Raw genomic sequence first — 27,629 nt, forward strand, 5'->3', positions numbered from 1 at the left:
AATCCCATAAGTAATGGATGACCCGTGGACTGACTACACTACAGGAGAAAGGAATTTATCAGGTAAGCATAAATTATGTTTTATGGAGATTACACTTATTTCTTCAATAGTTAAACAAATAATGTAATTTTAAAATAATACATTTGCATATTATTCTCAGATTAATATTTGCTCTGAATACATTTTTAGCACTTATTTTGGCTAGATTAGAATATAAGTGTAATGCTAATTAACACTCCTGCTAGAGCGTTAACTGTGCTAGATGTTTTGCTTTTTGCGCTCTTTGTGTTGTGTTCGTATTATGAGATAAAAGTAAACGGTATTTGCTTGTGTGCTAACCCGACAAGTGCAAAAAGACAAAATTAGAATATCGAGTACACATTCCCATATTCCCCCATAGAAGTCAATGGACAAAAAAAAATGGAAAAAAACACCCTACTCACGTGCAAATACGATCACATATTCTCACATGCGCTAACCAGACTGAAAATATGAATATTTCAAATTCCATTGTTTCTCACATAGAAGAATATGTTCTATTGTTCATAAATAAATATTTTTATATATATATATATATATATATATATATATATATATATATATATATATGTGTGTGTGGAAGGAAAGATGGATGTAGAAGTGGCGCTGGGGATTCCTAGAAAAAAATATAATAGTGTAATATCAGATTGCAGCCCTAGAAAACCTATCAATGTAATTACCTGAACTAATCACCTGATAGAGCTAGTTATTAGAAAAAAAGGGGTGGTGGTTTCCAGTGGCACAAACACTATATCATAATTAGATGCCCTATATATAGGGAATAGATTACCCGTGTAACCAATCTTTATCTCAAAATCAGAGAAGCGATGAAATAGATGTACCTGTGAAAATAAATCCAGTGGCATACAGAGGCAAAGTACAGTGTCTTAACCGCAATATTGCTAGTGGTGTAATATAATAATAATACAATTTAGAATGTACAAAGTAACACTATGCTAGTAAATGCGGCGTTAATAAAAGAAATAAATAAACAATTCATTCAGGTGCTATACATAGTGTGCCTGATGTAGAATCAGTAGTGTTACTGGTCTCTATTAAAGTTTGTAGCAAATAGAGTCCACAAAATCCTATAAAAAGTAGCAGAAGTTGGATAAATTAGCAACATAAGACAACAGATCCCTTTGGGAATCTACTTACACTCCTTAACCTCAATCGTATGAGGTAAGTGCCGCACGGTGCATGGAGAGTCCCTCAGGATCACAATGGAAAATCGTGCTGAGATGTGTTGCTGATAGCGTGTCAATTCTTTGAAATCCGTTTCCGGGCGTATTTGGCATGTAAAAAGAGACAGCAAACAATAGTGCAACTCCGTATAGAATACACAATAAATGTATTGATATAAAATGTGCTTACATCAGATGCCCTCAATGTCATATGAGGTAATCTAAAACATTCATGCCATAAAATACATAGTGGTTGAAGTCCCAAAATACAAAGAGTTCAACAGATGCAAACGTTTTGGAGTCCTAGACCGCTGCTTCATAACTTGTGTTTCTGGCGAGCCTGAAGGCTTGCCTTGGGCGCACAGCGGCAGCCATTAAGTAGAGGAGGAAAGTGGGAGGGCTGGGCAGCTGGGAGGCATGTAACGGCCCTGGGGAGGGGTGTGAGCAGCGGGGAGAGCTGGGGGAAGTCTAAGGAACAATGAAAGGGAAGCAGCTGGGGGAAGCTTAAGGAACAATGAAGGGGAAGCATCTGGGGGAAGCTTTAGGGAACAATGAAGGGGAAGCAGCTGGGGGAAGCTTAAGGAACAATGAAGGGGAAGCAGCTGGTGGAAGCTTTAGGGAACAATGAAGGGGAAGCATCTGGGGGAAGCTTAAGGAACAATGAAAGGGAAGCAGCTGGGGGAATCTTAAGGAACAATGAAGGGGAAGCAGATGGGGGAAGCTTTAGGGAACAATGAAGGGGAAGCAGCTGGGGGAAGCTTAAGGAACAATGAAGGGGAAGCAGCTGGGGGAAGCTTAAGGAACAATGAAGGGGAAGCAGATGGGGGAAGCTTTAGGGAACAATGAAGGGGAAGCAGCTGGGGGAAGCTTAAGGAACAATGAAGGGGAAGCAGCTGGGGGAAGCTTAAGGAACAATGAAGGGGAAGCAGCTGGGGGAAGCTTAAGGAACAATGAAAGGGAAGCAGATGGGGGAAGCTTTAGGGAACAATGAAGGGGAAGCAGATGGGGGAAGCTTTAGGGAACAATGAAGGGGAAGCATCTGGGGGAAGCTTAAGGAACAATGAAGGGGAAGCATCTGGTGGAAGCTTAAGGAACAATGAAGGGGAAGCAGCTGGGGGAAGCTTAAGGAACAATGAAGGGGAAGCAGATGGGGGAAGCTTTAGGGAACAATGAAGGGGAAGCAGCTGGGGGAAGCTTAAGCAACAATGAAGGGGAAGCAGCAGGAGTGGAAGAGAGGCAGAGCCTTGTCAGACAATGCACTCCCTGGGCCTCCTCCAGTACTGGGCCTCTCTCTGCCGCGATCTTGCTAAAAGTAGTGAGATCGCACTATTTATGCATGCTCCACGAGAGGGGCAGTGCAGAAATAGAAGGCATAGGTGCTGATGCACAGAGGGACAATCTGTGGCCCTCTCTGCATCTGGGAGAGGTAATGTTGATCGTTGGTGGTGTGTGAGGGTTAGGAGAGATGCGGGTGGGCAGCCCATCACTGCAGGGGGGCGGGAGCAGGTGGAACTTCTATGCTACAAAAATAAAAAACTCTGAGAGCGTCAAGGAGGGGGAAGGAGGGAGGAGGAGGAGGGAGAAGGATGTAGAGGGTGATTCTATGGTGGAGGGGAAGATTAGAGGGTAGGGAAAGGAGCTTGGAGGGGGAGGGAGTAAATGAGGGTGGAGGGAGTTGGTCAGCCAAACTACAGAAATTTTTTTTTTTAAATGAAGGGAATTGGTTAGAAGGGGGAGGGTTAGAGAGCTTTTTGGGAGGGATCAGGGAGGTGGGAAGGTAAGGACAATAATAATAAATTTTTAAAAATAAATAAATAAAAAAAAGTGTAAAAATGCATACTCGCAGACTTTCCGCCGTACTTTAGATTGGGGTAACCATTGAGGGGTGAGGGAGGGAAGAAAGCTGTTTGAGAGGGATCAGGTAGGGAACAGGGGGTGGGAAGTGTTAGATGGTAGGGTAATCTCTACACTAAAGCTAAAATATCCTTACAAGCTACCTGATTAACTCCTTCACTGCTGGGAATAATAAAAGTGTGGTGCGTAGCTGCAATTAGTGGCCTTCTAATTACCAAACAGTAATGGCAAAGCCATATATGTCTGCTATTTTTTAAGAAAGGGGACCCCAGAGAAGGTTTTACAACCATTTGTGCCATGATTGCGCAAGCTGTTTGTAAATAATTTCAGTGAGAAAAAGTAAACTATTATTATTTTTTTTATCGCATTTGGCAGTGAAATGGTGGCATGAAATATACCAAAATGGGCCTAGATCAATACTTTGGGTTGTCTACTAAAAAAAAAATACAGGTAACCCTCAGTTTACGCCGGGATGTAAATTGAAACCCAGTTTATAATGAAAGTCAATGGGAAGTGAGGGAATTAGGTTCCAGTCCCCTCTCAAAATTGTCATAAGTAACAACTAATACATTATTTTTAAAGCTTTGAAATGTAGACTTTAAATGCTGAACAGCATTATAAACCTGATAAAATAATCACACAACACAGAATATATAAGTAAACTAAGTTAAATGAACAAAAACATTTGCTAAACAGCATTATAAACCTAATAAAATAATCATACAACACAGACTTTACTTGCATTTTTCTGCAAACAGTTATTTCTATGCATTCCAATCTGGACTGATTTATAGACAGGAAGATCTTGTTCCTTTGAAATCTGTTCGATAGCTCAGGTCTGGTTAAACTTATTAATATGGCTTGCATATCTTTGCTGCAACACAAGCGGACAGCTCCACCTACTGGCTTTTTTAATCAATGCACTGCTTCTCAATGCTTTTCAATAGCAGTCACATGACTGAAAAAAAGGTTGTTATTTTGAAACGTTGCAAATTGAACCGTTGTAAACCGAGGGCCACCTGCATATGGTTTTGATAGGTAAATATTAGTGATGACAAAAATGCTAAAATGCTCATTCTTTTGGGGAAGTTTTAGTCTGAAATGTCCATTCATTAAGGGCTTGATTTATCATTCATATTCTCCTATATTTTCTACTAAAAGTTCTCCTGAGAAATAATTCCCTTATTTATCATTCAAAAATACGCCTAAAATTGGGCAAGTTCGACTGTAAAATTATCCTACTCTGTTCTCACTCTCCTTTTCTCCAAAAAAGGGGTTACATTAGATCTTTTTAGTCGTATTTCATATAGTTCTCCTCATAATTCTCCTAGTTACAAATTTATCATTTATATTCTCCTGTGGGGGACTGAAAGTTCTCCTGCAAGTTCCTGCATTAGAAATCTATTCTCTACCAGTTGTAGAAGCAGTTACACAAAATAAAAGGGCTCTACAAGGTGCAAAAATTATCTATAACAAAGCACAATAATAATGGTTATTGGAGCGCAATAATAATTTATGATGGAGTGAAAAAAATATATATAATGGAGCGCCAAAATAATATATGAGCACAAAAATGATATCTATTTGGGCATAAAAATAAGATATAAAAAAGCGCTAAAATTAAAGCACAAAAACAATGAAAATGAAGATCTATTTTCTTATATGAAAGTTTGTTGAAGAGGGGCGTAAACAAGAAGGCTGTATAAAGATTTCTATTGGTTTATATGTGATTGGCATGGAGAATAGTTGCTTATTTTTAGTGACAAATAAGAAGAAGATGCTAATCCGACTGGAGAAAATTATCATTATTTCTCCTCAGCTCTCCTATAGAGAAAAAAACTACTTTTTTATGATAAATACGGGCGCACATGTGCTCCTCTCCATAGGCGAGCTGCGGAGAACTCATAAGAGAACAGAAAGGAGAATTCCCCAAATGATTGATAAATCGAGCCCTAAGGGGTTAAACTTTTATGAAGCAATTTTAATCAACTTTATGATTTTTATTTGAAAAAGCAATAATGTAAACTTAGGAGCCGGCCAATTTTTGGTTCAGAATCTGGGTAGCGCTTGCTGATTGGTGGCTACCTGATTGGTGGCTAACTGTAAGCGCTACCCAGGTGCTAAGCTTACATTATTGATTTTTCAACTAAAGCTACCAAGAGAACGAAGAAACATTAAAAGAAGTAAATTATAAACGGCTAGATTACGAATTTTGCGGTATGAGTGAAAAAGCAGCGTTAAGGCTCTTTTTCACTACCGCTGGTATTACGAGTTTTGCAGGTTTAGGTGTACCGCACACTTTTTTGGCCATAACGCAACGTAACTACTGCAGCTTTTAAAAAGTCCTTTTTCAATGGGACTTCCTTTGCGCTGGTATTACGAGTTTGCCTGTCCGGCCAAAAAGTGAGCGGTACAGCTTAAAACTGCAAGATTCATACCGTAAACTGAAAGTCAGTAGTTATGAGTTTTACGCTACAATGCCGTAACATAAAACTCATAACTAAAGTGCTAAAAAGTACACTAACACCCATAAACTACCTATTAACCACTAAACCGAGGCCCTCCCGCATCGCAAACACTAAAATAAAATTATTAACCACTAATCTGCCGCTCTGGACATCGCCGCCACTATAGTAAACATATTAACCCCTAAACCGCCGCACTCCCGCATCGCAAACACTAGTTAAATATTATTAACCCCTAATCTGCTGCCCGACCTCGCCGCCACCTACATTATACTTATTAACCCCTAATCTGCCGCCCCCAATGTCGCCACCATCTACATTACAGTTATTAACCCCTAATCTGCCGCCCCGACACGTCGCCACCTACATTTTACTTATTAACCCCTAATCTGACGTCCCGTAACATCGCCGCCACCTACCTACATTTATTAACCCCTAATCTTCCACCCCCAACGTTGCCGCCACTATACTAAAGTTATTAACCCCTAGCCCTCAGTCTAACCCTAACCCTAACACCCACTAAATTTATGTAATTTAAAAAAATCTAAATAAAACCTACTATTAATAACTAAATAATTCATATTTAAAACTAAATACTTACCTGTAAAATAAACCCTAAGCTAGCTACAATATAACTGATAGTTGCATTGTATCTAGCTTAGGATTTATTTTTATTTCACAGCTAAGTTTGTATTTATTTTAACTAGATAGATTAGTTAGTAAATAGTTATTAACTATTTACTAACTACCTAGCTAAAATAAATACAAATTTACCTGTAAAATAAAACCTAACCTGAGTTACACTAACACCTAACCTTACATTACAATTAAATAAATTACATTAATTAAATACAATTAACTAAATTACAAAAAAACAAACACTAAATTACACAAAATAAAAAAGAAATTATCAAATATTTAAACTAATTACACCTAATCTAATAGCCCTATCAAAATAAAAAAGCCCCCCAAAATAACAATAAACCCTAGCTTAAACTAAACTGCCAATAGCCCTTAAAAGGGCCTTTTGCGGGGCATTGCCCCAAAGAAATCAGCTCTTTTGCCTGTAAAAAAAAATACAAACACCCCCCCAACAGTAAAACCCACCACCCACACAACAAAACCCCCCAAATAAAATCCTAACTAAAAAACCTAAGCTCCCCATTGCCCTGAAAAGGGCATTTGTATGGTCAATGCCCATAAAAGGGTGTTTAGCTCTTTTTCAGCTCAAACCCAAAGCTAAAAATAAAACCCATCCAATAAACCCTTAAAAAACCTAACACTAACCCATGAAGATCCACTTACAGTTTTTGAAGACCCGACATCCATCCTCAACAAATCCGAGAGAAGTCTTCATCCAAGTGGCAAGAAGTCCTCAACGAAGCCGGGAGAAGTCTTCATCCAAGCGGCAAGAAGGGTCCTCCAGACGGGCAGAAGTCTTCATCCAGACGGCATCTTCTATATTCATCCATCCAGCGCAGAGCGGCTCCATCTTCAAGACATCCGGTGCAGAGCATCCTCTTCAATCGATGGCTAACGAAGAATGAAGGTTCCTTTAAGGGACGTCATCCAAAATGGCGTCCCTTGAATTCCAATTGGCTGATAGAATTCTATCAGCCAATTGGAATTAAAGGTGAAAAAATCCTATTGGCTGATGGAACAGCCAATAGAATGCAAGCTCAATCCTATTGGCTGATTGGATCAGTTAATAGGATTGAAGGTCAATCCTATTGACTGATTGCATCAGCCAATAGGATTTTTTCACCTTTAATTCCTATTGTCTGATAGAATTCTATCAGCCAATCGGAATTCAAGGGACGCCATCTTGGATGATGTCCCTTAAAGGAACCTTCATTCTTCGTTAGCCGTTGATTCTGCCCATCTGGAGGACCACTTCTTGCTGCTTGGATGAAGACTTCTCCCAGCTTCGTTGAGGACTTCTTGCCGCTTGGATGAAGACTTCTCCTGGATTCGTTGAGGATGGATGTCGGGTCTTCAAAAACTGTAAGTGAATCTTGGGGGGTTAGTGTTGTTTTTTAAGGGTTTATTGGGTGGGTTTTATTTCTAGTTTAGGGTTTGGGCGGAAAAAGAACTAAATGCCCTTTTAAGGGAAATGCCCATACAAATGCCCTTTTCAGGGCAATGGGGAGCTTAGTTTTTTTTAGTTAGGATTTTATTTGGGGTTTTTGTTGTGTGGGTGGTGGGTTTTACTGTTGGGGGGTGTTTTTATGTTTTTTTACAGGTAAAAGAGCTGATTTCTTTGGGGCAATGCCCCGCAAAAAGACCTTTTAAGGGCTATTGGCAATTTAGTTTAGGCTAGGGTTTTTTTTTATTTGGGGGGGCTTTTATATTTTGATAGGGCTATTAGATTAGGTGTAATTAGTTTAAATATTTGATCATTTCTTTTTTATTTTGTGTAATTTAGTGGGGGGGGTTGTAATTTAGTTAATTGTATTTAATAAATGTAATGTATTTAATTGTAGTGTAAGGTTAGGTGTTAGTGTAACTCAGGTTAGGTTTTATTTTACAGGTAAATTTGTATTTATTTTAGCTAGGCAGTTAGTAAATAGTTGATAACTATTTACTAACTAGTCTACCTAGTTAAAATAAATAGAAACTTACCTGTAAAATAAAAATAAAACCTAAGATAGCTACAATGTAACTATTAGTTATATTGTAGCTAGCTTAGGGCTTATTTTACAGTTAAGAACAGGTAGCCCTCAGTTTACGCCGGGGTTAGGTTCCAGAAGGAATGGTTGTAAATCGAAACCGTTGTAAATTGAAACCCAGTTTATAATGTAAGTCAATGGGAAGTGAGGGAGATAGGTTCCAGGCCCCTCTCAAAATTGTCATAAGTAACACCTAATACATTATTTTTAAAGCTTTAAAATGAAGACTTAAATGCTAAACAGCATTATAAATCTAATAAAATAATCACACAACACAGAATATATAATTAAACTAAGTTAAATGAACAAAAACATTTGCTAAACAGCATTATAAACCTAATAAAATAATCACACAACACAGACTTCACTTGCATTTTTCGGCAAACCGTTATTTCTGTGCATTCCAATCTGGACTGATTTATAGACAGGAAGATCTTGTTCCTTTGAAATCTGCTCGATAGCTCAGGTCTGGTTAAACTGATTAATTTTAGCTTGCTTGGCTTTGCTGCAACACAAGCGGACAGCTCCACCTACCGGCTATATTAATAAATGCACTGCCTCTCAATGCTTTTTAATAGCAGTCACATGACTGGAAAAAAAGGTTGTTATTCTGAAACGGTGTAAATTGAACCGTTGTAAAACGAGGGCCACCTGTATTTAGTTTTAAATAGGAATTATTTAGTTAATGATAGTAATTTTTATTTAGATTTATTTTAATTATATTAAAGTTAGTGGGGGTTAGGGTTAGGGTTAGACTTAGGGTTACGGGTTAATAACTTTAGTATAGTGGCGGTGACGTTGGGGCGGAAGATTAGGGGTTAATAAATGTAGGTAGTTGGCGGCGATGTTAGGGGCGGCAGATTAGGGGTTAATAAGTGTAGGTAGGTGTTGGAGACATTGGGGGCAGCAGATTAGGGGTTAATAAGTGTAATGTAGGTGGCGGCGACATTGGGGGTGGCAGATTAGGGGTTAATAAGTATAATTTAGGTGGCAGCGATGTCGGGGGCGGCATATTAGGGGTGTTTAGACTCGGGGTTCATGTTAGGGTGTTAGGTGTAAACATAAATTTAGTTTCCCCATAGGAATCAATGGGGCTGCGTTACGGAGCTTTACGCTCCTTTATTGCAGGTGTTAGGCTTTTTTTCAGCTGGCTCTCCCCATTGATGTCCATGGGGAAATCATGCACGAGCACGTAAAACCAGCTCACCGCAGCGCTGGTATTGGAGTGTGATATGGAGCTCAATTTTGCTTTACGCTGCAATATTGCTTGCTAACCCCAGGTTTTTGGAAACCTGTAATACCAGCGCTGTAGGTGAGCGGTGACAATAACTTACCGCAAAACTCGTAATCTAACCGAAAGTTAATTAAAATTGTATGCTCTATCTGAATCATGAAAGTTTAATTTTGACCATACTATCCAATTAAGCAATCTCTGCCTCCTATGACTGAAAGGATTAAAAATGTGTGGCTGTTATATTTAAAAAAAACAGAGTGAGACAAAATAAAAAATAACCCCCAACAAAATAAAAAACAGTGTTTTTAAATTCAAGGGTTAAGAGAGGCCAATCTTAACAGATATTTGTTTCTATAAAGTTGTAAAAATAAAATTAATCATAACTTTTAAAATAACATTATAGTTTTCATGTATTATATATATAAAATATAAGGGATGCGAGGATCCGGAGGCGTGCTGGTCATGTATGTGCCTCTGGTCAGTATTGAGAGAATTATGGAACACGGAACCACAGCTAAATGTGTAGCCTATGCTGGATATTGACACTGGTCGCGTTCGGCAAGCACTCAGAGCCAGCGCCAGGCACTTCTGCTCCAGCGATGACGTAGCGCTAGGAGACGTCACAAGTGAGGGAGCTTAGAAAAAATGTTTACATGCGCAAAGGGTTCTGCTGCACAATAATGAAGTACTCAAATATAATTCATATGTGAGACGCTTCTATTTGCATGCAATATTTCTAATGCCTTTTAAGTATTAAGGCTGTGACACACTGCAAGCGATGCGGCGCGAGGCAAAGCAGCTGCTTTGCTCCGCGTCGCATCGCTTCTGAAGTTCAAATATTTCATCTCTGAGCGCTTAGCTACGCGACCTGATGCAGCAGAGTGCTCAGAGATGAAAAGGCAGGACACACTGAGCGCACACAGCTGCATGTACACGCTGCGCGCTGCTCCGCTTGCAGTGTGTCACAGCCTTTAGAAATATTGCATGCAAATAGAAACGTCTCACATATGAATTATATATATGTACTCCATTATTGTGCTGCAGATCCCTTTGCACATTCGAATGTTTATTATAAGCTCCCTCACTTGTTATTTATTACATTTATATAATTATTGTAAACATGGCAGCCTCCACAAGCAACACATGTGTATATATATATAAATATATATATATATAAATATATATATATATATATATATACACTCGTGTTTCTTGTGGAGGCTGCCAGGTTTACAAGCGTCTGAGCTTGCGCTGATAAGTCCCAGCTTTTCCAGCACGCTGGAAACGCTGGGACTTGCATCATCAGAGCACTGAGCGAACGCCCAGCACTGAAATTAGAAGTCTACACAAAACGCTCCAAGCAAGCTCTGAGTCGCTTGGAGTGCTTACCGAATGCAGCCACTGTGAATCAGTCAGGAAGTGTGTTTAGAATTAAAAAACAATTTTGAAGGCAACTAACTATCAGAATTGGTTTTTCTTGTGCTGCAAGAGGCCAGGGAGTGAATATACAGCCAGAAAACTGGAGTGTAAAACAGTGGGGAAGTGTGTTTAGAAATTATTTTAACCCTTGAATAGCTGTTGAAAACCAATTCTGATAGGCTGAGAGCTATCAGAATTGGTGATTCTTGTGCAGCAAGAGGCCAGATAGTAAAAATTAATCCGAGATGGACTAGTGGGGAAGGCAGGAGTGTGAAACAGTGGGGAAGTGTGTTTAGAATGATTTTAACACTTAAATAGCTGTTGAAAACCAATTCTGATAGGCTGAGAGCTATCAGAATTGGTGATTCTTGTGCAGCAAGAGGCCAGAGTGTATAAATTCAGCCTAGATGGGTTAGTGGGGAAAACACAATTGTGAATCAGTCGGGAAGTGTGGTTAGAAATCATTTTAACCCTTGAGTAGCTGTTAAAAAAAAATGGTAATATTAGAATCAGTTTTTCCTGGGCCAGGGTGGGAATATACAGCCAGGATGGGATAGCGGAAAGGGCAAAAGTGTAAAGCAGTAAGAAAGTGAGGTTAGAAATTGGTTTAACCCTCAAATATCTGATGGACACCAATTCTGATGGCTGTTACTATAAAATTCTGTTTTTTCTTTGCACAAAGTGCCCAGGTCGCTAATAGTAAAGTGTGATCATAATGCTACACACTGCATCAATGGAATATACAACAACATGCATGGCTGCGGTAATAAATGTTTAGCAGTGGATGTATGTAAGGCACAGTGATGCTAAGACACATCATGCATTTATAGTATACACAGTGTACAAACTGCCTCTATGATAAGCAGGTAGGCACAAATGCAATGTTATGAATAATAAAGTGGTTACATTGTATTGGGTCACTAAGTTGGGTACATTTAGCACACAGTTTAAGGGGCTAGAAATTCACAAAGGGTGATGTGTATAACTGGTACAGTCAATATGGGTTAGCATATAGGGGGTTATAGGTAAACTATATATTTTTTTTTTCCCATGTATATAATAAGAAAAAGTATATAAAAGTAATATATTATTACACTATCTATATATATATACACAATATATATATATATATATATAATATATATACATATATATATATATATATATATATATATATATATATATATATATATATATATATATATATATATATATATATATATATATATATATAAAATTTATTAAAGTAAAGTTAGGGCTAATATATTAGTACAATATACATATATATATATATAGGGGTTATAGGTTAACTATATATATATATACACTGTATATATATATATATATATATATATATATATATACATATATATATGTATTAAAGTAAAGTAAGGGTTAATATATTAGTACAATATACATATATATATATAGGGGTTATGGGTAAACTATATATATATATATATGTTAGCATCTATAAAATTAGATACTCGCCTAGATTACGAGTTGTGGCGTTATGTCTGCTCGCTAATATTGTGTACGTTATTTTCATTGCGCACCTTTCATAACGTAGGTATTACGAGTCTGAAAAGAACATTGTTACGCATCGCAGTAACACGAGTACCACGTTTATTTCCCAAGCGTAATCACGGGTGCGTAATGGATTCTCCCATAGAAATCAATGCAAAATGATAATTACACGGATTTTACATCTAACACTCGATCTCGCGAGAAATACTTACTGCTCTGTCATATTACGTATACAACATAATGGACAAGAAAAACAGTCAGCTCAAATGTACAAACAACAATCACTCACGCAACATAGCACATAAGCATTCAACATTCATAATCGTAAACAACAAATACTATGCAACATTTACATTAAACGAGGAATAGGAAAATACATTGCGATCTGCAAACACGAAACAAAACAACATGAAAAAAGAATTGCACACTGATACACAAATAAAAAATTTGCATTGCCTATTACGAAACATTATTACAAATAAACATTTACAACACTTAACAAATACGATACCATCACAAATCAGCATTTAGATTTGGAGATAATAAATTTGGAGAATGTTATGCAAAACGATTGCTATGACATCATTGCATTATACACATTCCACAAAAACATATGTGCATTTACAAACTCAATATGAGCATGCGCAAATTAAAACAACTACTCCACATTGCACACATACAAATCCTCACTAAAGCACACATGAACCTCGTTTACTTTGCAAACCGGTACATCATTAAACATTTACATAGGGTATATAAGCACACTCTAAGCATTACTTCTTTGACTGTATTGCTTTTTCAAGTTAGGTGCAGGTCTAGGCGTTGGAGAGTTTGGTGAGATTAGAGATTAGAGAGATTTAGTGTGAGTTAGTGTGAGAGTTAGATTTTCAAAGAGAGTTAGTTAGTGAGAGAGAGAGAGAGAGAGAGAGAGAGAGAGAGAGAGAGAGAGAGAGAGAGAGAGAGAGAGAGAGAGAGAGAGAGAAAGAGCGTTAGTGGGCGAGAGTTTGTTTGGGTGAGTGGGCGAGTGCTGTTTTTTGGTACATTCCTTATAAAAACACATTTACACGCAAACACATTCCTTACATACATACACTTATCACTAACACTACATACACTCCATACCCCATTCCCTGTAATCCTACACTCCATACCCATTCCCTTTTATCCCATACCCCATTCCCTTTCATCCCATACCCCATTCCCTTTCAGCCCATACCCATCCCATAGTTAGATTTTGTTTGATTTACACCAACTTATTGTTTACATAGCCTCATTTTCGCATTTTTCCCCCATATACGTTTGTCCATTTATTAATACCCCTTACCCTCTTTCTTTTTTTAACCCATTCACAGTTTGAGCACTTTTTACTTTTAGTTCATTATTTTGACCCCCTTTCATTTGTGCACCTTCATATTTTGATTGAACATGGTGGCAGGGAGGGATAGGGGGCAGATTAGCCCGGAGCTCTTAGAGATCATAAGGCAGGATCTTATTCAGGAGCTAGGTAGGTGGTTATAGAGGAGTTTAGGCAGGAGAGAGGGAGTGAGAGAGGGAGGGGGAGAGGAACTAGAGAGGAAGGGGGTGGGGGAGAGGAAGGGGTGGGTGGACCTAGCCACATTGTGGAAGATGAACAAGTGACTGGGCCCAGTGGTGTGCAGCATAGACAGGGCGCTTTACAGTCTTGGGAACAGAGGCTCACATCGCAGGGGAAGCCCAGGCAGAGGGAGGAAAGATATTCCATGGAGGAGAAGGGGGCCCTTATCAAAGCTTATATGGAGAGGGCTACGAGGCTGCAGGCACAGAGGATCACCCCTTCAGATAAGAGGAAGTTGTGGAATGAGATCAGGGATGCTGTTAATGCAGTGGGGGACTATAAGAGGGATGTCAAGTCTATCCAGCACCGTTACCGGAACTGCAGAGCTGAACTTAAGAAGAAGCTCACAGGGGACAGAGAATACCATTCAGGGACCAGTGGCGGTCCGGAACAAACATTTGTGTACTGCCGCTGGGAGGAAATGCTGCATCCCCAACATCTACGAGGTGGCCATAGTCGGTATCGGAGGAGTTGATACCGGGAAAGTGCGCCTCTCATCTGCTGGTAAGCTTATTTACTAATCTCTTTACATCCACATCATAACCCATTCACACATAAAAATAATTAGGAATATGACTAACGCAATTACGCTTTTTTCAACATTATTACGCAAACACATTCAAAATTACCTTGAGAAAGTTGCATTTGAAGAAAAGTCATCACATTAGTATCTAGTCTACAGATTAGGTGTGCATTTAAACAGATTTAAGACAAACACAAAAAGACATTCATATTGACCATATAGATATCAGAAAGACGGGTTTGCAAATACGGAAATCCTATTGATTGCTTTTGCTTACAATTTAATTACAAAGGCAGCCTCATTAATACACTTTCAAATAGAACATTTACATCTTTATTTGGAACTGTGTTAATATCTCGATTTCTTTCATTTTCTAATATACAGATTCTGAGGCCGGGAAGGAGGAAACACAGCACCAACAGGCTCCTCCTTCACCCAGGCATGAGAGTGGTGCAGATGACTCGACACCTCTGGGAGAAATGGAAGACATCCCTGAAGATGCACACCCTAAAGAAGCCCCCACTGCAGAAGAGATCCCTGCAGCAGCCCCCAGTGCAGCAGCAGCCCCCCGTGCACCAGCAGACCACCGTGCACCAGCTTCTCCTGAGGAGAACATCACCCCAGAGATGCCAGAGGTGGAGATCCTGAGGAACTTCCTTAAAGAGATGCGTGCCTCCTGGAGGGAACAGGCGGAATACAGGGTGTTCCTGACAGAAGTAATGAACCAACTGCCCGAAGGAAAACTAATATCTTAAATACTCTAAATAATATGCTGTAGGTCCTCCGGGAGGTGCCAAGCAGAACGGGGGGAAGAGCTTCATCTCCTGGACCATCAGCTCCTGTACCATCTGGTCCTGGGCCTCCTCCATCTACTCCTCTGCCTCAATCTCCTCCTCAGCCTGGTGATCCCTTAACCACTCATAGTACTCCTCCTCCCCTTCTTCCCCAACCATCTCCTATGAGAACTCATCGGAGGGGGCAGTTTCCCTCCCCAGAGCCTCTGTTTTGTGGGAAGAAGGGAAGGAGGAGGAAGTAATTTTGTATATATATATATATATATTTTATTTTATTTAATGTGTAAAGGACATACTTGAAAATGAGAGAAATCTCAATGTATCCTTCCTGGTAAAATATTTCATAAATAATAATGTGATGATGTTGCGTTTCTTAAACGCATATTGTTTGCAGAGTGTGTTTTAAAAGTGTGTGGAGACAACATCATCACATGCTGTCCTTGTTGATTAGATTGATTGTTTTTTGCAATGTGATGTCCAAACTGTTTTCCTAATACAAAACATTGACCATTACAATTATACATGATGGCATATCACTGTTTTGATGCCAACAACACAGCTTAAAGGGACAGTCAACACCTGAATTATTGTTGGTTAAAAAGAAAGATAATCCCTTTATTACTCATTCTCCAGTTTGGAATAACCAACACTCTTATCGAAATATAAGTTTTATCTCTGTGATTACCTTGTATCTATGCCTCTGCAAACTGACCCCTCATTTCAGTTATTTGACAGACCTGCATTTCAACCAATCAGTGATCACTCCAGGGTAACTATACGTGCATGAGCTCAATGTTTTCTATATGAAACACATTAGCTAATGCCCTCTAGTAGTCAAAAGGCATTCAGATTAGAGGCACTCTTCAAGTTCTAAGAAATTAGCATATGAACCTCCTAGGTTTAGCTTTCAACTAAGAACACCAAGAGAAAAAAGCAAAATTGGTGATAAAAGTAAATTGGAAAGGTGATTAAAATTGCATTTCCTATTTAAATCATGAATGTTTTGTTTGACTTGACTGTTCCTTTAAATAAGAACATATGCTAACATATACTAATCCTTAGGGCTTGTTGGTATATCTACACGTACTTGTTCAAACAAGGAAATATTTGAATTTGATAATAAGCCTGTATGCCATATTTCTCTCTGTGTTAAATAAAGTGTATATTTGTCAAGCTAGATTATAGAGTTTTACTTATTTCTGAAATCTTTTTCATTTAAAAGGTGTATAAAAGCAGAACATTCGCTTACATGATTTTGACAAAGCATAACATTTTAACCAACATTCACGTTAACTTATATTCTTTGACAAGTTATCTTGTTAGCCTTTGCTGAAAGGTTTATCTGGGAAAGCTCAGGAGCAGTTAAGAATATAGCTTAGATCTGCTGATTAGTGGCTGCATATATCTACCGATTGTCATTGCCTTACCCATGTGTTCACTTAAAAACTAGTAGTGTATTGATGTTCCTTCAACACATTATACCAAGAGACTGAAGCACATTTGAGAATATAAGAGAATTTAATGATGTACCTCGTTTACTTTGCAAACCGGTACATCATTAAACATTTACATAGGGTATATAAGCACACTCTAAGCATTACTTCTTTGACTGTATTGCTTTTTCAAGTTAGGTGCAGGTCTAGGCGTTGGAGAGTTTGGTGAGATTAGAGATTAGAGAGATTTAGTGTGAGTTAGTGTGAGAGTTAGATTTTCAAAGAGAGTTAGTTAGTGAGAGAGAGAGAGAGAGAGAGAGAGAGAGAGAGAGAGAGAGAGAGAGAGAGAGAGAGAGAGAGAGAGAGAAAGAGCGTTAGTGAGCGAGAGTTTGTTTGGGTGAGTGGGCGAGTGCTGTTTTTTGGTACATTCCTTATAAAAACACATTTACACGCAAACACATTCCTTACATACATACACTTATCACTAACACTACATACACTCCATACCCCATTCCCTGTAATCCTACACTCCATACCCATTCCCTTTTATCCCATACCCCATTCCCTTTCATCCCATACCCCATTCCCTTTCAGCCCATACCCATCCCATAGTTAGATTTTGTTTGATTTACACCAACTTATTGTTTACATAGCCTCATTTTCGCATTTTTCCCCCATATACGTTTGTCCATTTATTAATACCCCTTACCCTCTTTCTTTTTTTAACCCATTCACAGTTTGAGCACTTTTTACTTTTAGTTCATTATTTTGACCCCCTTTCATTTGTGCACCTTCATATTTTGATTGAACATGGTGGCAGGGAGGGATAGGGGGCAGATTAGCCCGGAGCTCTTAGAGATCATAAGGCAGGATCTTATTCAGGAGCTAGGTAGGTGGTTATAGAGGAGTTTAGGCAGGAGAGAGGGAGTGAGAGAGGGAGGGGGAGAGGAACTAGAGAGGAAGGGGGTGGGGGAGAGGAAGGGGTGGGTGGACCTAGCCACATTGTGGAAGATGAACAAGTGACTGGGCCCAGTGGTGTGCAGCATAGACAGGGCGCTTTACAGTCTTGGGAACAGAGGCTCACATCGCAGGGGAAGCCCAGGCAGAGGGAGGAAAGATATTCCATGGAGGAGAAGGGGGCCCTTATCAAAGCTTATATGGAGAGGGCTACGAGGCTGCAGGCACAGAGGATCACCCCTTCAGATAAGAGGAAGTTGTGGAATGAGATCAGGGATGCTGTTAATGCAGTGGGGGACTATAAGAGGGATGTCAAGTCTATCCAGCACCGTTACCGGAACTGCAGAGCTGAACTTAAGAAGAAGCTCACAGGGGACAGAGAATACCATTCAGGGACCAGTGGCGGTCCGGAACAAACATTTGTGTACTGCCGCTGGGAGGAAATGCTGCATCCCCAACATCTACGAGGTGGCCATAGTCGGTATCGGAGGAGTTGATACCGGGAAAGTGCGCCTCTCATCTGCTGGTAAGCTTATTTACTAATCTCTTTACATCCACATCATAACCCATTCACACATAAAAATAATTAGGAATATGACTAACGCAATTACGCTTTTTTCAACATTATTACGCAAACACATTCAAAATTACCTTGAGAAAGTTGCATTTGAAGAAAAGTCATCACATTAGTATCTAGTCTACAGATTAGGTGTGCATTTAAACAGATTTAAGACAAACACAAAAAGACATTCATATTGACCATATAGATATCAGAAAGACGGGTTTGCAAATACGGAAATCCTATTGATTGCTTTTGCTTACAATTTAATTACAAAGGCAGCCTCATTAATACACTTTCAAATAGAACATTTACATCTTTATTTGGAACTGTGTTAATATCTCGATTTCTTTCATTTTCTAATATACAGATTCTGAGGCCGGGAAGGAGGAAACACAGCACCAACAGGCTCCTCCTTCACCCAGGCATGAGAGTGGTGCAGATGACTCGACACCTCTGGGAGAAATGGAAGACATCCCTGAAGATGCACACCCTAAAGAAGCCCCCACTGCAGAAGAGATCCCTGCAGCAGCCCCCAGTGCAGCAGCAGCTCCCCGTGCACCAGCAGACCACCGTGCACCAGCTTCTCCTGAGGAGAACATCACCCCAGAGATGCCAGAGGTGGAGATCCTGAGGAACTTCCTTAAAGAGATGCGTGCCTCCTGGAGGGAACAGGCGGAATACAGGGTGTTCCTGACAGAAGTAATGAACCAACTGCCCGAAGGAAAACTAATATCTTAAATACTCTAAATAATATGTTGTAGGTCCTCCGGGAGGTGCCAAGCAGAACGGGGGGAAGAGCTTCATCTCCTGGACCATCAGCTCCTGTACCATCTGGTCCTGGGCCTCCTCCATCTACTCCTCTGCCTCAATCTCCTCCTCAGCCTGGTGATCCCTTAACCACTCATAGTACTCCTCCTCCCCTTCTTCCCCAACCATCTCCTATGAGAACTCATCGGAGGGGGCAGTTTCCCTCCCCAGAGCCTCTGTTTTGTGGGAAGAAGGGAAGGAGGAGGAAGTAATTTTGTATATATATATATATTTTATTTTATTTAATGTGTAAAGGACATACTTGAAAATGAGAGAAATCTCAATGTATCCTTCCTGGTAAAATATTTCATAAATAATAATGTGATGATGTTGCGTTTCTTAAACGCATATTGTTTGCAGAGTGTGTTTTAAAAGTGTGTGGAGACAACATCATCACATGCTGTCCTTGTTGATTAGATTGATTGTTTTTTGCAATGTGATGTCCAAACTGTTTTCCTAATACAAAACATTGACCATTACAATTATACATGATGGCATATCACTGTTTTGATGCCAACAACACAGCTTAAAGGGACAGTCAACACCTGAATTATTGTTGGTTAAAAAGAAAGATAATCCCTTTATTACTCATTCTCCAGTTTGGAATAACCAACACTCTTATCGAAATATAAGTTTTACCTCTGTGATTACCTTGTATCTATGCCTCTGCAAACTGACCCCTCATTTCAGTTATTTGACAGACCTGCATTTCAACCAATCAGTGATCACTCCAGGGTAACTATACGTGCATGAGCTCAATGTTTTCTATATGAAACACATTAGCTAATGCCCTCTAGTAGTCAAAAGGCATTCAGATTAGAGGCACTCTTCAAGTTCTAAGAAATTAGCATATGAACCTCCTAGGTTTAGCTTTCAACTAAGAACACCAAGAGAAAAAAGCAAAATTGGTGATAAAAGTAAATTGGAAAGGTGATTAAAATTGCATTTCCTATTTAAATCATGAATGTTTTGTTTGACTTGACTGTTCCTTTAAACAAGAACATATGCTAACATATACTAATCCTTAGGGCTTGTTGGTATATCTACACGTACTTGTTCAAACAAGGAAATATTTGAATTTGATAATAAGCCTGTATGCCATATTTCTCTCTGTGTTAAATAAAGTGTATATTTGTCAAGCTAGATTATAGAGTTTTACTTATTTCTGAAATCTTTTTCATTTAAAAGGTGTATAAAAGCAGAACATTCGCTTACATGATTTTGACAAAGCATAACATTTTAACCAACATTCACGTTAACTTATATTCTTTGACAAGTTATCTTGTTAGCCTTTGCTGAAAGGTTTATCTGGGAAAGCTCAGGAGCAGTTAAGAATATAGCTTAGATCTGCTGATTAGTGGCTGCATATATCTACCGATTGTCATTGCCTTACCCATGTGTTCACTTAAAAACTAGTAGTGTATTGATGTTCCTTCAACACATTATACCAAGAGACTGAAGCACATTTGAGAATATAAGAGAATTTAATGATGTACCTCGTTTACTTTGCAAACCGGTACATCATTAAACATTTACATAGGGTATATAAGCACACTCTAAGCATTACTTCTTTGACTGTATTGCTTTTTCAAGTTAGGTGCAGGTCTAGGCGTTGGAGAGTTTGGTGAGATTAGAGATTAGAGAGATTTAGTGTGAGTTAGTGTGAGAGTTAGATTTTCAAAGAGAGTTAGTTAGTGAGAGAGAGAGAGAGAGAGAGAGAGAGAGAGAGAGAGAGAGAGAGAGAGAGAGAGAGAGAGAGAGAGAGAGAAAGAGCGTTAGTGAGCGAGAGTTTGTTTGGGTGAGTGGGCGAGTGCTGTTTTTTGGTACATTCCTTATAAAAACACATTTACACGCAAACACATTCCTTACATACATACACTTATCACTAACACTACATACACTCCATACCCCATTCCCTGTAATCCTACACTCCATACCCATTCCCTTTTATCCCATACCCCATTCCCTTTCATCCCATACCCCATTCCCTTTCAGCCCATACCCATCCCATAGTTAGATTTTGTTTGATTTACACCAACTTATTGTTTACATAGCCTCATTTTCGCATTTTTCCCCCATATACGTTTGTCCATTTATTAATACCCCTTACCCTCTTTCTTTTTTTAACCCATTCACAGTTTGAGCACTTTTTACTTTTAGTTCATTATTTTGACCCCCTTTCATTTGTGCACCTTCATATTTTGATTGAACATGGTGGCAGGGAGGGATAGGGGGCAGATTAGCCCGGAGCTCTTAGAGATCATAAGGCAGGATCTTATTCAGGAGCTAGGTAGGTGGTTATAGAGGAGTTTAGGCAGGAGAGAGGGAGTGAGAGAGGGAGGGGGAGAGGAACTAGAGAGGAAGGGGGTGGGGGAGAGGAAGGGGTGGGTGGACCTAGCCACATTGTGGAAGATGAACAAGTGACTGGGCCCAGTGGTGTGCAGCATAGACAGGGCGCTTTACAGTCTTGGGAACAGAGGCTCACATCGCAGGGGAAGCCCAGGCAGAGGGAGGAAAGATATTCCATGGAGGAGAAGGGGGCCCTTATCAAAGCTTATATGGAGAGGGCTACGAGGCTGCAGGCACAGAGGATCACCCCTTCAGATAAGAGGAAGTTGTGGAATGAGATCAGGGATGCTGTTAATGCAGTGGGGGACTATAAGAGGGATGTCAAGTCTATCCAGCACCGTTACCAGAACTGCAGAGCTGAACTTAAGAAGAAGCTCACAGGGGACAGAGAATACCATTCAGGGACCAGTGGCGGTCCGGAACAAACATTTGTGTACTGCCGCTGGGAGGAAATGCTGCATCCCCAACATCTACGAGGTGGCCATAGTCGGTATCGGAGGAGTTGATACCGGGAAAGTGCGCCTCTCATCTGCTGGTAAGCTTATTTACTAATCTCTTTACATCCACATCATAACCCATTCACACATAAAAATAATTAGGAATATGACTAACGCAATTACGCTTTTTTCAACATTATTACGCAAACACATTCAAAATTACCTTGAGAAAGTTGCATTTGAAGAAAAGTCATCACATTAGTATCTAGTCTACAGATTAGGTGTGCATTTAAACAGATTTAAGACAAACACAAAAAGACATTCATATTGACCATATAGATATCAGAAAGACGGGTTTGCAAATACGGAAATCCTATTGATTGCTTTTGCTTACAATTTAATTACAAAGGCAGCCTCATTAATACACTTTCAAATAGAACATTTACATCTTTATTTGGAACTGTGTTAATATCTCGATTTCTTTCATTTTCTAATATACAGATTCTGAGGCCGGGAAGGAGGAAACACAGCACCAACAGGCTCCTCCTTCACCCAGGCATGAGAGTGGTGCAGATGACTCGACACCTCTGGGAGAAATGGAAGACATCCCTGAAGATGCACACCCTAAAGAAGCCCCCACTGCAGAAGAGATCCCTGCAGCAGCCCCCAGTGCAGCAGCAGCCCCCCGTGCACCAGCAGACCACCGTGCACCAGCTTCTCCTGAGGAGAACATCACCCCAGAGATGCCAGAGGTGGAGATCCTGAGGAACTTCCTTAAAGAGATGCGTGCCTCCTGGAGGGAACAGGCGGAATACAGGGTGTTCCTGACAGAAGTAATGAACCAACTGCCCGAAGGAAAACTAATATCTTAAATACTCTAAATAATATGTTGTAGGTCCTCCGGGAGGTGCCAAGCAGAACGGGGGGAAGAGCTTCATCTCCTGGACCATCAGCTCCTGTACCATCTGGTCCTGGGCCTCCTCCATCTACTCCTCTGCCTCAATCTCCTCCTCAGCCTGGTGATCCCTTAACCACTCATAGTACTCCTCCTCCCCTTCTTCCCCAACCATCTCCTATGAGAACTCATCGGAGGGGGCAGTTTCCCTCCCCAGAGCCTCTGTTTTGTGGGAAGAAGGGAAGGAGGAGGAAGTAATTTTGTATATATATATATATTTTATTTTATTTAATGTGTAAAGGACATACTTGAAAATGAGAGAAATCTCAATGTATCCTTCCTGGTAAAATATTTCATAAATAATAATGTGATGATGTTGCGTTTCTTAAACGCATATTGTTTGCAGAGTGTGTTTTAAAAGTGTGTGGAGACAACATCATCACATGCTGTCCTTGTTGATTAGATTGATTGTTTTTTGCAATGTGATGTCCAAACTGTTTTCCTAATACAAAACATTGACCATTACAATTATACATGATGGCATATCACTGTTTTGATGCCAACAACACAGCTTAAAGGGACAGTCAACACCTGAATTATTGTTGGTTAAAAAGAAAGATAATCCCTTTATTACTCATTCTCCAGTTTGGAATAACCAACACTCTTATCGAAATATAAGTTTTACCTCTGTGATTACCTTGTATCTATGCCTCTGCAAACTGACCCCTCATTTCAGTTATTTGACAGACCTGCATTTCAACCAATCAGTGATCACTCCAGGGTAACTATACGTGCATGAGCTCAATGTTTTCTATATGAAACACATTAGCTAATGCCCTCTAGTAGTCAAAAGGCATTCAGATTAGAGGCACTCTTCAAGTTCTAAGAAATTAGCATATGAACCTCCTAGGTTTAGCTTTCAACTAAGAACACCAAGAGAAAAAAGCAAAATTGGTGATAAAAGTAAATTGGAAAGGTGATTAAAATTGCATTTCCTATTTAAATCATGAATGTTTTGTTTGACTTGACTGTTCCTTTAAACAAGAACATATGCTAACATATACTAATCCTTAGGGCTTGTTGGTATATCTACACGTACTTGTTCAAACAAGGAAATATTTGAATTTGATAATAAGCCTGTATGCCATATTTCTCTCTGTGTTAAATAAAGTGTATATTTGTCAAGCTAGATTATAGAGTTTTACTTATTTCTGAAATCTTTTTCATTTAAAAGGTGTATAAAAGCAGAACATTCGCTTACATGATTTTGACAAAGCATAACATTTTAACCAACATTCACGTTAACTTATATTCTTTGACAAGTTATCTTGTTAGCCTTTGCTGAAAGGTTTATCTGGGAAAGCTCAGGAGCAGTTAAGAATATAGCTTAGATCTGCTGATTAGTGGCTGCATATATCTACCGATTGTCATTGCCTTACCCATGTGTTCACTTAAAAACTAGTAGTGTATTGATGTTCCTTCAACACATTATACCAAGAGACTGAAGCACATTTGAGAATATAAGAGAATTGGAAACCTGGTTAAAATTGTATGTTTTAAATAACTAAGGAAAGATACATTTAGGGTTTCATGTCCCTTTAAGAGTTACATTTGAAATATATGCTCACAATACTATATTTGGAGAACAACAATGTTAAATTGATACATGACACGATATTGAGCATTTACATTAAGAAGAAATATCAGGACATAGCATCTAGAATAAGTAGACATCTCATATATATTTCATATGATAAAGGTCAATGCATATTGATTAATTAATTAAAATACAAAAGCGCATGTTTAGGACTTTTCTATGAAAAGTAAAAATTAAACACAACACATTAATTATTTGGTAAAGTTAAAATATTGTTGACAAACATATTAAACAAGATGGAGCATATTCATCGCTGAACATTCATGGAGTAGCACTTGCCTCAAAATATATTCGGGATCAAAAACACATTGCCTTCATTTGTTTCTTCCACAAGACAGCCATCAATAGATATTTATTTGCTCTTTATCATCTATGTTTCAACAATGTATATGATTGACACAATCCATAATCCAAGAAAATCATGGTTTAAAACTTGTGTTCTCATTCGCAAACGTGGCAAATCCAATATTGCGGCACAACGTAATCCAATCAAAGGACGGATTTAACACCTTTGCATGTGACGTCTTACACAACATGGCGCATCCGCGATCGTGTAAAAATGTAATCCAATCAAAGGACGGATTTAACATATTTGCATGTGACGTCTTACGCAACATGATGGTGCATCCGAGATCGCGTAAAAATGTCATCCTAACAAATGAAAGATTTTATACCTTTGCATGTCAATAACAAAAACGTATTTATATATAAAAAAAAATAGTATGTGCTATATTGTTATTTATGAAGCGTGTTTGCTTCATGTAATGCACAGCTTCACATAATGTAACGCTAGATAACTTAATACTGTGATATATTAAATATAATCCATTGTTGGTAATAAATATTTATTTAATTAGAATAGGAAGATTAGGAAATATTTAGGAAGCAGCAGGGTTTAACATAGAAATAATACTACTATATACATTACGAAAATGTGGATTGTTTATACATTATATGTTACCTATAGCTAGAGTGACCATATTTCCGCTTTAAAAAGGGACACATATGAGAAATACATGTCAGGCATGTTTTCTGAGCTGTTTAAAGAAATGTTTTGTATAAGAACCCTGACATATGTATTTATCATATGTGTCACTCATTAAAGCAGCAATATGGTCAGCCTACCTATAGCAATATATTGTTGGATAATTAAATATAATCACAAATAAGAGAAAGAGATTAATCGTCTAAAATTTGTGCATTACACACAGTGATTTCTTTTGTTATACTACTACAATAATATGTAAGGAAAATTGGAATATATGTGCTGTCAACATTCAGATAATAGTCTGTTTTAAATATAGTATATGTGTATGTTGATGTCAAAAGAAATAATAATAAAATGTACATTATGAATGCATATACCTAAATTAAGAATTGTGGTCAGCATCACTTAAGGATTTCAAACACACCAGATCCTAGCCGCTAGAGATCCGGAACAAGGCCTGACGTCATGGTTGGAGCAGAGGCGGGCTGAACCAAAAACATAAGCTGAGGGGGTGCAAACTGTAAAACGGCCAGTGAAGCCGTGCTCAAATGTAAGAATAAGGAAGGTAACAGCTGCACAACAAGAGGAATCAGAGGGCTAGTTTCAAAATAAATTCTTTAATAAAATTCCATAAAAAGCAGTAAAAGGCAGCAAACGCCCTGACTAGTTTCGTGCTCTGTTGAGCACTTAATCATAGGGTATGTTTGCTAGGCACACGCTCCCTATTTAAAGGGAAAGAACACCTAATAATCAATCAATTAAAAACAGCAAAACAAGTGTTTAAAACATATACAAAATATATCTTAAATGTATTTGCTATGTATGCAAGAGTGGAGTGTGCATGATAAGAAACATAGGAATTGGTTACAGCATATTGGAATAAACTGAGTATGTTCATAACAAATAACAGAAATTATAAATGTGTTTATCTGTGCTCAAAAAACTATGAATATGCTTAATATTCTTAAGGGAGAAACTGAATGTAATGTGTGTTAACCCTTACAGCTACATAACAAAAAATATGGAACAATGTGCATGTCCCATTCACGGTTCAAGCCTTGGGGGGTTACAGTCCTCAATTTATCTATCCAAAATAATTCCTGTTTAAGCAATAGCTTGTATCTATCAACCCCCCCCCCCCCAGGGTGGAAATATTATTCGATCAATGACCTGAACTTTCATATTAAAATTATTAGTCATATGAGTCAAATTAAAATGTCTAGCATATTCCCTGGTGTCCCTTATATGTTCCCTAATCCTAGACCTCAGTTCTCTTGATGTTTGACCAGTATATTGTAAAGAACAATATTTACACTCCAAAAGATAAACTACAAATGAAGTTCTACAGTTTGCATAAAACTTATGAGTAAATACCTGACCTGTTACAGTACTTCTGAAGCCATTGCCAACATCTAAAAAACCACATGAGATACAGGGACCATGACCACATCTATAAGTTCCTTTCTTTTTTATCCAGTTGCTCTCATCAGTATTGTCAGATTGAATCAAACCTGGGGATAATCTAGAGGAGAGCGTGGAAGGTCTTTTGGGCGCGAATTTACAAGCACCAATGTAGGATCTAAGACTAGTATCCTCCTCAAGTAAATAAAGATTGTTCTTCACAAAAGAGCATACTTGATGAAACTGGCTTGAATATTCAGTCAAAAAGACCACTGTCTCCTCCGTTATGGAATCCTTTATCCTTGACCCTTGAATTAACTCAGACTGGGACTTATTCCTTATTTCATTATAGGTTTGATTGAGCGCAATTGCTCATCATAACCCCTTCTTTTTAGTCGCTCCATAAGTGATTGGGCTTGCAGCTCAAATAATGCACTAGAGTTGGTATTTCTGCATAAACGCATAAGTTGAGCTCTGGGAATTGATCGTATTAAATGAGGTGGATGACATGACTTTGCATGCAAAATGGTATTCCCAGCTGTCAGCTTACGGAACGTGTCACTTGGCCATAGGTGTCACCTACAAATTTAAGATTCAGCTCATTCTGACTAAGGTATGACAGAAAACCAACATAATCAAAAGGCTCACTAACGACAAAGATCAAGTCGTCAAGAAACACATGTAAAACACAATTTGCTCCTTAAAAGGATTCTGTTCAGTATATAAATATAGATTCTCCCACCATCCTACATACAGATTCACAAACGAGGGGGCAAATGTCGCCCCCATTGCCGTATCGCAAATCTGTATGTAGAAATGCCTGTCAAACATAAAATAATTA

General features: G+C 38.8%; 1 protein-coding gene across 1 annotated transcript in view; it reads left to right on the forward strand.

Moving 5' to 3' along the window:
• Positions 1–27,629, forward strand: part of LOC128657326 (ceruloplasmin-like) — a 352,838-nt gene that overhangs the window by 258,563 nt on the left and 66,646 nt on the right.

The sequence above is a fragment of the Bombina bombina genome, chromosome 4 (genome assembly GCF_027579735.1).
Source record: "Bombina bombina isolate aBomBom1 chromosome 4, aBomBom1.pri, whole genome shotgun sequence".
Classification (NCBI taxonomy): domain Eukaryota; kingdom Metazoa; phylum Chordata; class Amphibia; order Anura; family Bombinatoridae; genus Bombina; species Bombina bombina.